The following is an 11,662-nucleotide window of genomic DNA, read 5'->3' as shown; positions in this document are numbered from 1 at the left end:
GATGAAATTTGAAGGGTTTGTGTTTTGGCTTGTTTTTTCTCCTTTTGACAGTAAGTTTGAAGTAAAAAGCATGGTGATTTAAATGTATATAATCAGAAACACAGTTTTAATAAAAAATTTACATTAAAATCAACTTAGAAAGTATAGGGAAATAATTGAACACAATGGCTAAGAGCTCCTTTCTTCATTCAAGAACTATTTTTGGAAAATTTACCAAATTTCAGAGACTGAAGCCCATTCATCATGTGGCTGCAGGAAGCTGTAGTTTTGTGTGATTGGAGAATGGACAATGACAATATCCATTGATGTTGAATTAGGCTATTAAGTGTTCACCTGGCAACCTCAAGAGTAAGATCCAAGACATGCTATGAACTCAGTAGAGGAGAAGAATATGTTGTAAAGTTTAAAAAAAAAAAGTCCTTTCATATTGGAGAGGACAATGAGTGTGTTACTGAATATACTGGCCCAAATGTAAACTACATTTGGAAATATCTCCAAGACACACCCATAAGTGAGATTTAATCTTAGTAGCCTATGATACAGTCAAATTAAAACATGCAATTAATCAGCCACACAGACCTAGCTCTTTTTTATTTCACAGGTAGTTTCTTTTAAACCCCATATCTATTTCTCCATTCCACTCTCCCTCATATCATTCTCACTGTGTTATCAACTGAATTCTAACTGTCTAGAATGTGGAGTCTAAAATCTGAAATAAATTTTTCAAATTAACTCTGTGATTTGAAGTTTTTCCCAATATCCTTGATTAATATTGAGGATTTCTTAATCATGAGGCATTAGTGAAATGTTTCAGAATTCCATCCTGGTCAAACTCACTTGTTTTAAACAGTGAAGATATTTGTATATAGAGACAATTTTAATACAAAAGTTAAAACTGTAAGGGAAGATTATAATAGAATTTAACTAAATATAGTAGAATTAAGACATATTTAGTAATAGAAATATATCAACTATTTAGTTTCCAGCATCTATGGATAGACCTAGTTGATATCTCTTAAATATAATCTTTGAATTTATTATATTATGTAGACGAATTTCTAAATGGTCTTATTAAGTAAAAAACACAGAGCCAAATATAGGGGTGAAAGCCTTAGAGATCAGGGAAATAGGAGCAGCCACCACCCAACCTTATCTCACCACCTCTGCAGCTTCTAAATGTGAGATACTTCCTGTCTTACCTGCGCCTTTATTGTCTTGCTGTTCTGCCCTCTCATTGGCTATCTTAGCCCAGCTACCTCACTTCCTTGTCACTACCTGTCTGTACAGACCTCAAGGTCTCTATGGTTGGTACCAGGATTAAAGGCGTGTGTCACCATGCTTGGCTCTGTTCCCTAGTATAGCCTTGAACACATAGAGACCCTGTTTGCTAAGTGATCGGATTAAGGGCACATGCTACCACTGCTTGACTTCTATGTTTACTTAAAATGGCTTGCTATTTCCTCTGATCTCCAGGCAAACTTTGCTAAAGCACAAATAAAATATCACCACATATCAGCACAAATAAAATATCACAATATTGTATTATTTATACTAAATAATGTGTACCCATATACCAATTTTACATTAATATACTTTTACTATTATGTCTTCCTAATTTAAGACAAAAACCCACGCTTTATATGTGAGTTTTGCAGAAAGCCTCTAGTAAACTTTATTATATATTTCTACACTTTGCTTATAATTGCTGGTTTCCTAAGGGTTTAGTGACAATCATGTGACATTTAATTTTTAAGAAGTGGTTTAGGCCCAGGAGAGGCAGACTTCAACTTTCATTGCTTCTAGCATTTGTTCAAGTATAACCACATGGATCCTTCTGTATCCCTCCAATATCAGTCTCTTCTATCGTCCCAAAGAAAAAGGATTGCCTTTGATTTCATGACAGTTGATTCTTTTCTATTTCAAGGCCAACTTTGCCTTGCTAATCACCTGTCTTCTCCTTTGCTGATGATCTTTTGCTCCCTGTGGCTCACAAATGTCCATTAGAATTATGGGCATTTATTTAATTATTCTTTTCATTTTATTGCTCAGATCTTTATTCATCTTGCTTTCAGTTTCTTTTGCTCCAACATCCCCATATTTCAGTCTTTGAAGTTTGTGTTATTCTTTCCCTCTCTGCCTTACCCTCTTTCTCTCCCTCACTCCCTCCCTCCTTCCCTCTCGCCCACACTCTCTCTCTTTCTTTGTATCTCTCTCTTTAGTTGGTGCACTTTAATAACTCTGAGACAAGACAAACTCAGTCATTTCTGTTTCCAAGCTGAAAGCATTGTCCTTTTGAATGAATACTGTTCTTGATTCCCTGGATTTTTTTTTTTCAGTTAACACACATGTGATGTGTGGTGAATTTCGACTTGCCAGGGGCATACTATGTGAAGAGAGTACGTGCATTTTAGAGCCCTTTTCACAGCAAACAAAAGACTTATATAAATGTCCAAATGAGTGAATGGACTCTTGAAGGGTTTATCAAAAAGTCAAGGTTATTTAATAGCTTCTGGATGGAATTTTCCTGATATTTATGCAGCTATTCCAAAAGTTTTATCACAGGGACATATTTTAGAAATAATGCAACCAATAGGAGCTTTAAATTCCGTTTTATGCTGGGGCATCATATAGAAAAGCTCTGAGCTACACATGGGAAAATATAGAAGATCAAACAAAAGCTTCAGCATATCAATAAGTGCACAAGCTGGAACACAGGCAATGAAGTAAGTAAATATTGGTTTGAAAGGTTTGAAAGGTGGTAAAACAGACTGTATGGAGAAGTTGATATTTCAGCAGAGACACCCAGATATATTTACTTGTGGAAGTAGGATGGGAAGAGTATACTGAACCCAACAATGTGAATATCACAAAGTTATGCTGTCATAAGGCTATGTGCAAAAGCCAAACTCCATCCTTGCACACTTTAAAAATATGTGTACTAAAATTGGACTGATATGGAGAAGATTAGCATGGTACCTATGCAAAGATGATATACAAATCCATAAACACTTTATTATTATAACAACAAAAAAATCTGCAACAATGTTTTTGGTGTAAAAGCAACATGAGATGAGTTGAAGGCATAGACAAGGACCAGACTGTCATGCTCCTAAAATAGTGGCACATATAGGTATTACCTGAACATTCACTGGGTAATTTCATGAAATGTCCAAATAATTTATAGTGTAAATGTGTGATCTCTGTACATTAATGAATGTAATTATTTATGTTCACTTAAACATTTTGGAATGTGCATTAATAATTGAGTTGATTTTGGAAGGTGTAAACTATTTTCTAATTTAGCAAGTATTTATTGAATGTGTTGTGGATTTTTCCACTGTATGAGTGTGTGTGTGTGTGTGTGTGCCTGTATGTCTATGTGTTTGTGCATGTGAATGCTTGTTTGTGCATGTAAAAGTCTTATACAGGTGATCACAACTGTGTGTTCATGAATTTAACTCCTATGTCATATTCAGAACACTGCATTCTATCGCATTTCTCTTCATCCTCTTGCCTTTTTGGTCTTCCCACTCTCTTTTCCATACTGTCCCCTGGGCCTATGTGTGGTGATATAAATGTTACATCTAAGAGTGAGTACTCACCAGTCTCTTGTTGTTAAGGTTTTGATTAGTTAAGAATCTCTGCTTGCCCATCCACCAGTATTAAAAAGACTTGTGATGACATCTCAGAGCTGTGTCAATCTATGGATATGGTATTTTGAAAGCAGTTCAATTATGTATCTATTTTAAAAAGTCAGTAGTCAGTTTTCAGGACCATGTTAAAGGTGAATCTATCACACTTCTTAATGGGGATTTGAGGTTTTAAATAAATGGCCCAAGCCCCAAATATTGCATGGAAAATCACTCGCCCAACTATGGCTCTCTTTCAGCTATACTTTAAACATTTTTTGAAAACTATTAAACATCTTTAACTTTCATTTTGCAATTCATTACATTATTGTACTCTGGGAAAGAAGGAACTTTTGTTTATTTCCTGAAGTGAAGCAATATTTTTAGAAAAAATAAATCTTTTAGCATAAAATAAAAATCCTTCACTGATAGCTTTTGTTTTCCAAGGTTACAATAAGAATGAGTGTGCTTAGTATAATAGGACATAATCTTTTAGATTTATTCCTATAAACAACTTGACATATTCTTAGAGAAATTATTCTATAAAATGTATCTCCTCATGCCATATTATCCACACATGAGGAGTTGCATTGTCTTGAACAAATATTGACTCTCACTTGCTTTATCTTGACTTCTGACAGGATTAGTAGTTTTTCTCAGAAACAGAAGAATTTTGCCCACACTTAAGGAAGAGTCTATGCAGAAGCAAATGATACCTGTATAACACTGCATGTACTCAGCACATTTAGGAACCCTAGAACTCTGAAAACAAGTGCTTTTGTGTTCATAGCGTGTCCTGAGCCTCACAGGAAGCAAGTACGATGTGGTTGAAAACGCCAGATATTGTGAGAAGGGGCCCTTCTCTGTTGTTTTGTGCTCTTTAGAAAAAAAAATATTTGTTAATCTTTTTTCTCAAGTTGTTTCTACTCCTTAATCCTCCTAGACACAGTCCAAAGTGTGACATCGATATCTTAAAGGATAAAACAAATGATTTTTAAAATGTTCTATTTCACTAGTTTGGGTTGGTTGTCTCTGTAGGTTTCCCCATCATGATCTTAATGCCCCTTGTTCGTAGAATCCCTCTTCTCTCTTTTTGACTGGACTCTTGGAACTTGGCCTGGTATTTGGCTGTGGATCTCTGCATCTGCTTCCCATCAGTTACTGGATAAAGGCTCTACGATGACATTTAGGGTATTCACCGTTCTGATTACTGGCTTCCAGTTCAGGCACCCTCTCCACTGTTGCTAGTAGTCTGAGCTGTGATCATCCTTATGGAGCTTCCATAGGACCGGACTAGGCCCTCTGCATAGCGAGACAGTTATGTAGCTTCATCTGCTTAAGGGACCCCCTGGCAGTAGGATCAGAATCCACGCCTGGTGCAGGCTTTTTGGAGCCCACTACCTATGGTGGGACACCTCGAACAGTCTTGAGGAAGGGGGAGGGGCTTGTACCTGCCTCTACAGAATGTACCAGGCTCTGCTGACTCCCCATGGGAGGACTTACCTTCTTGTAGGAGGGAATTAGGGAGGGGGGTTGAGGGAAAGCTGAAGGGGCATGAGGAGGAAAGAGTGGGACCTGTGATTGGTATGTAAAATGAATAAAATTTTTTCTAAATAAAAAATGTTCTATTCCATATTCTCTTTAAGGAGGATCTGATGCCTACTGTACTCCTCCGACCTTTTGAACTCTCCTCTATAGGAGGGTCCTATTCTCAGAGACACATTCAGATGCAGTGGGAGTCACAAAGTCATGAAAGTTCACCAAAGAACAGATATGACTCTCCAGAGTTTGTAGCTCAAGCCTCAAGTTTAGTCTCATGACGTGAATCAGCAAGTGAATTATGTCCAACACAGTTCTTGTCACCAGAACAAAGACCAACCTAATATATTGAAAGGGACTTAGAGATGCATTAAATGAATATTGAAAGTTTGGAGATTACAAAATTTGTTAGGTTGTCTTGGAGCAGTTGCCTACTTGTGTATGTTTATTCAACCCTGTTGAAAATAGTATATTCTAAATCTGTATTTTTTGAAAAATTTTAATAAGCCATTAATTTATGACCACATATAAATTTATACTTTATGTGTCCACTTTAACAAAAAAAACAAGGTAGAATAAAGTTTTCATTAACTCCTTTTTCCTTGCTAAATAATATTTAAGGCGAGATATAAAATTTTGAAAAAGCTGCATGGTCTCCAATGAACTTAGAAAAGATTGTACAGAGCCAAGAAAGAATCATAAATAGCCTGACACAAACCACTTTTATTTCATCTCTAACCATTTCAAATTTATTTTATTAATTCTTATGTGATGGTACCAGTAATTTTGCACTTATAAAATGGGGCCTAGACAAAATGTATATAAAACAAGATCTTATTAAATATACATAAAATAAAAAGTTTTTTTAATACATTTACAAAACAAATTTAGACTTTCTGCTTTGGGCAAATGATTTAATCCTTGTAATTGGTAACTCACTCTCTTTAAAGTGGCAAGAAGAGTGCTTTATGTTAAAGGGTTGAGATAATATATGCAGCAGGCTTGCTCCTGTATGGATAGAATAATAAATAACTAAATTATATAATTATTCTCAGTAGAAATTAAATTACTTTTCCAAACAGGTTGAAATCCCATCCCTTCAGCGCTGCTTGTTTTAGAAAAGGCCCAGCTGTGTTACACAGACTGACCTCAGAGTCATAATTCTCCTGACTTAGTTTCCACCTCTTTTATTTTGAAATAATTTTGTTTTATAAAACAAGGTACAGGGTAATGTAGTACTCATATGTCACTGGTATAGTTTGCCTAAAAGTTAACATTTTATAAACCTTGGCTCATTTACAATCCATTAAGCTTGAATTGACAGAGTCCCATTAGCTGATGTACAGACCCGATTTAAATCTAATGAGCTCATGCAACACTGCTCTTTCTCATTGTCAAATCTAGCATAGTATGTCTTGAATGTCATGTGACTTTAGTCTCTTCTAAGTTGTAAATAAATTCTTCATCATCATTTTTAGGTTTCATCTTTCTGAAGAGATCTTGTGTATTTTGTGTAATTCCACTTAAGTAGGATTTGTATGTTTTGTCATGATTAAATTAAGTTGTAGTTTGTAACATGTCAAAGGACAAAAGTCACCAAAGGATGTGTTAATGTTGTTACTGACAATGTTAGCAAAAGCCATATGTCAATGCGTCTTCCCTATTGGAATGGACCAATGTGGCACCTGACAAGTTCTCTGCTATAAAGTAGCCACTTTTCCCTCTGGAACTAATAGACATCTTGCATGGAATTATATTTTAGCTATGCATGTTCCCTCATCCTCATCACTGCTTTTCTTATGATTTTGCTCATAACTGATGATTATTTCCTGTAGTTATTGTAATGTGGTGTTTGCCCATGGTGATTATCTGTATCTTTAGTCTCTCAAAATTAGCTATTAACTGATGATATTGCTATCATCATGGATTCATAAACAAATAGTCATCTTAGAGTGGTGACTGAGGAGTAGGATGGCTCAGCAGTTAAAGTCACTTGATGCTAAAAGTGACAAACTGAGTTTAATCCCTGGTACACACATGATGGAAGGAGATAACTGACTCCTACAACTTGTCTAATGACTCCAATGCTGTGGGATGGTCTGTATGTCAAATTGCTCTGATTGGTCAATAAATAAAATACTGATTGGCCAGTGACGAGGCAGGAAGTATAGGCGGGACTAACAGAGAGGAGAAAAGAAAGAACAGGAAGGCTGAGTCAGAGACACTGCCAGCCGCCAAGATGACAAACAAAATGTGAAGATGCCGGTAAGCCACGAGCCATGTGGCAAGGTATAGATTTATAGAAATGGATTAATTTAAGATATAAGAACAGTTAGCAAGAAGCCTGGTACGGCCATACAGTTTGTAAGCAATATAAGTCTCTTGTTTACTTGGTTGGGTCTGAGTGGCTGTGGGACTGGCAGGTGAGAAAGATTTGCCCTGACCATGGGTCAGGCAGGGAAACTCTAGTTACACTCCCAACTTGCACCCTGGTGTGTGAAAGCTCCAATACTCGTGTGTGTGTGTGTGTGTGTGTGTGTGTGTGTGTGTGTGTGTGTGTGTGTATATATATATATAGATAGATAGATAGATAGATAGATAGATAGATAGATAGATAGATATAGAGAGAGATTTTATACATTGTCATCAAGTGAAATAAAGTTAAATTTGCACAGGTTTATTTATTTATTTATTTTTTTGCCAAAATTCACCATTTACTTAAGTGGAAGTAAGATACATTCTTAAAATTCAGATGAAGGCGACAAACACATTTTAGTCTGTAGGTGTGCTAGATCCTTGCTATAGTTCAGCTTCTGAGTCTGAACCAAATCTGTCAACTCTATCATCCTTAGAAAGTACTGTGTGAGAAGCACACGATCCTTCCTGAGGCATCAAATTATCCAATTTTTAAATATAAGAATTATATATGGCTCTATGACTGTCATATCCAATACATTGCAACCTCAAATCATCATCTGACAGTGGTTCTAAGGTATTATGTATTTATTGAGCCACTAAGTCAAGGGTGGAAATCCCTACATTTTCATTCTTTGTGGGGGGTGTCTCCCCCCCTCGTGTGTGTGTGTGTGTGTGTGTGTGTGTGTGTGTGTGTGTGTGTGTCATTGTGTGATAATTATTCTTCATTTTCAAGTGATTTAGAATCACTGTAGAAACACAGCTCTTGGTGCATCTATGATATTTCTGAGAATGTTTGACTGAGGAGCATAGACTTACCTGGAATGTTGAAAGCACCCACCTATGGGCTGAGGTATTCGACTCAGTAGCACATGACTTTAATCCTAGCATTCCTGAGGCAGAGATCCATCCTTATCTCTGAGAGTTCAAGGCCTCACTGGAAACAGAGACAGGCATGGTGACACACACCTTTAATCACAGCACTTGAGATCTCATGTCTAGCTTGGGAAAGACACTTGCCTTTAATCCCAGGAAATGATGGTAGATAGCAGAAAGGTATATAAGGGGTGAGGACCAGGAACTAGGTCCCCTTTTAAGTTTTTAGAGTTTTAGCAGCCGTTCAGTTGAGATCCATTCGGGTGAGGACTCAGAAGCTTTCAGTCTGAGAAAACAAGATCAGCTGAGAAGTTGGCAAGGTGAGGTTGGATGTGGCTTGTTATGTTTCTCTGATCTTTCAGCATTCACCCCAATACCTGGCTCCAGGTTTGTTTTTATTAATAAAACCTTTTAAGATTCACATTACAGGAAATTTACTAATTTAAAAAAGAATTAACTAACTTTTCAAAATGCTACCCAAGGATACTGAATTAAATAGCAACCCCCTGCCAATTGTATTTGTTTCTTCTTTCTCTAAGTCTGAATTTTAGCTTTGTGAATGAAAAAAAAAAGTGCTAAAAGTGGACATTTAATTTATTTTGCCAAGTCACATATGCTCTCTTTCACTTGGCTAACATGTAATAACTAAATACCCACTTTTCATCATTCGTCTCTTTTCCTTGTGCATGGGATTTAACAAACGAAAGAGAAATGCAGGACCGAACAACTGTGAAGGAGGCAATAGTCCTTGCAGAAGGAAGTATTTTGGGTACCATGACCTCACATCACCTGGTTCATAATGCAGGATTCGCTTGGTTGTACCCTGCTGGGCTTGTGACTTGACACCAGAGGCAGCAACAGTACTAAATTAGCACAAGGCAATAGAAACATCATGTGTTAATTATGCCATGTTCAGGGGAACCTATTGTCCACCACTGAGATGCCAAAATCAAATAATTCGTCTCTAAGGCACTTCCGCCTAAAATCTAGATTGGATATCTCATGGCAATGCAAGAAATGTGATGAACACATATTTCATTTCTGATATTCTGTTTATAAAGATGTTATTTTAGGTTTTGCTTGGGGAGGAGTCTGATGCTCTAGGACATTGATGCCTTCCTCACTACTCAATTGCTTTTTCCCTCTCTTGCTGTTCCAGTAACGTGATATTTTTATTTTATCTTGCCTCAGTTGGTGGGAGTCTTCTGGGCCCAAAACCAAGAAGAATAACACAAATCATTGAGAAGGTTCTAGAAAAATAGCAAGCATGCTCTTAAATTATTATGAATATTTTATTTTTTTCTTTTACGTTTCAAACAAGATTCTAAAAAGTACTTGGAACCTTTCTTCTCATCTTGTAAGCTATTTTCATTAAAATGTAAGCGAATACTTATACCTACCAGCTTGCACCTTATCCTTCCACATTATTTCTTTTTTATTTTATTTTATTTATTTATTTATTTTGCCTTAAGGTATCATGGCAAATGAAAGAATTTGATTCATATTTGTCTTTACTCACTTCCATAAAGAAAAAAAAAAATCAGGCAAATTCATTCCTCTATACATAATCAAAGCCCTAAGAAATTCAGATCTATTAACAATTAAGTACAAGCTAAGTGCTTTTAAAATAAATGCATGCCATTTATATTAAATTAATGTGTGCTTTCTATATTCTGTAAAAGTATCAGGGAATTTGATGAAAACCTGGCATAAGGAAATGTTAATAGCTCCACTGCCCTCTAGCGTAAAGTTTTGGGTATAGCAATACAAAACGAACAAGCGTTCAAGTGTTTTTATATCACACACATTCCTCTCTGTCTCTCTGTCTCTGTGTCTCTGTCTCTCTCTTTATCTCTCTCTTTGTCTCTCTCTCTGCATGTGTGTGAGTGTGTGAGATTTTCTGTATCAAAAAGGAATATGCTAGCTGCTAGAATTTTGAATGATTTTTATTTTATTCTGACTTCTGACATACAAAGATTTCAAAGACTTGATTTTCTGATGACAAAAACATATATATAGTTAAGATCTTTCTAGCTATCCTCTTCTGGCCATGCGAACAATGAGAAAATGTGATGCAAGCTACTTTATCTTTCAGTGCTGAAAGTATTAGAATTTGAATTCTCCAATCACATTGTCATTTCTGCTGGCTCTTCTTTTTATAAGTGTATGCAATTCACTTAAGAGAAGAACTGTAATTCTACATAGCATCTTTCATATCCCCATGCCCATAAAAAACTTAATTTAGGGATTTTTATTCAAGATACATCACAGCAAGAGTATTTGATAACATTACATTTTTTTATGTAGAGGATAAACACATAAGCATAAACATAGGACATGGAAGGAAAAAGAGGAATGTTGGCACTAGAATTTAATTTTTAGTTTCTGTTAGACATTGAATGATATTGCAAGTATACAAACACAACAAAGACTCATGTCTCAGCAGTTCATAATGCTTGCAGATCATCCTAACTCTATAGGTTCTTACACAGGTCATCAGTCCACTGGGTATATCTCAGTTGAAACAGTTTCTATCCCTTAGACTCTGATAGACAGCACCTGGTGCCCTCCTCAGTATGGTTTTCTAATGACCAATGATGGGGTAGGATCAGATTCCAAGTTTAAGCACCCTGTTCTCAAACCTCTGTTCCAGAGATGATATTTCTGGTGCCTGACCTTACTATCCTGTGCTTCTTTCCCAGTTCCTCATATGCAAATCATAAAAATATCAACCTTATAGAGCTGAGGGAAAGTAAATAAGCTAAGGCATATTTCAAAAGTCATTCTCCAATACAGAAGTACTTAACATATAGACAAATGGAGAGTCTTGCTATGTCAATGCTTCAAAGCGTGACTTAAGACAACTCATTATGAATGGTAATACAGATTCAAAAGGGATATCAAAGAGGAGATAGAACAAGAGGTGCTGTAGAAACTGAAGTCACCTGTGGAGCTAAAAACTACATTGTCATGCCTTCAAATGCTTTCAGCTACTGTTAGATAGCAAAGTAGGAGAGCTGCAGAATGTGACATTTAAGACCCATAGCAAGTAGACTAAGTTCTTTGGGAAAGCCTCCCATGCAGTATTATGCAAAGCAAGATAGGCCTACAGGTAAGGCAATTTGACGGGACCCTTTGAATATTTAAAAGAGTTTTCTGAGAACACACATATACAAGAAGAGGGACTTTTCTTCTGATTTGCA

General features: G+C 36.3%; 1 non-coding gene across 1 annotated transcript; it reads left to right on the top strand.

Annotated features, from left to right (window-relative positions):
- The first annotated feature begins 2,918 nt into the window (after positions 1-2,918).
- On the top strand, positions 2,919-3,020 carry LOC128111304 (U6 spliceosomal RNA). The gene has a single exon (XR_008218569.1). It is a non-coding gene; the product is annotated as a U6 spliceosomal RNA (small nuclear RNA).
- The last annotated feature ends 8,642 nt before the right edge of the window (positions 3,021-11,662 follow it).

This window comes from Peromyscus californicus, unplaced genomic scaffold, assembly GCF_007827085.1.
Source record: "Peromyscus californicus insignis strain IS unplaced genomic scaffold, ASM782708v3 Scaffold_15__1_contigs__length_86483966, whole genome shotgun sequence".
NCBI lineage: Eukaryota > Metazoa > Chordata > Mammalia > Rodentia > Cricetidae > Peromyscus > Peromyscus californicus.
The sequence above is the reverse complement of the archived record's forward strand: the minus strand, read 5'-3'. Positions and strand labels throughout refer to the sequence as shown.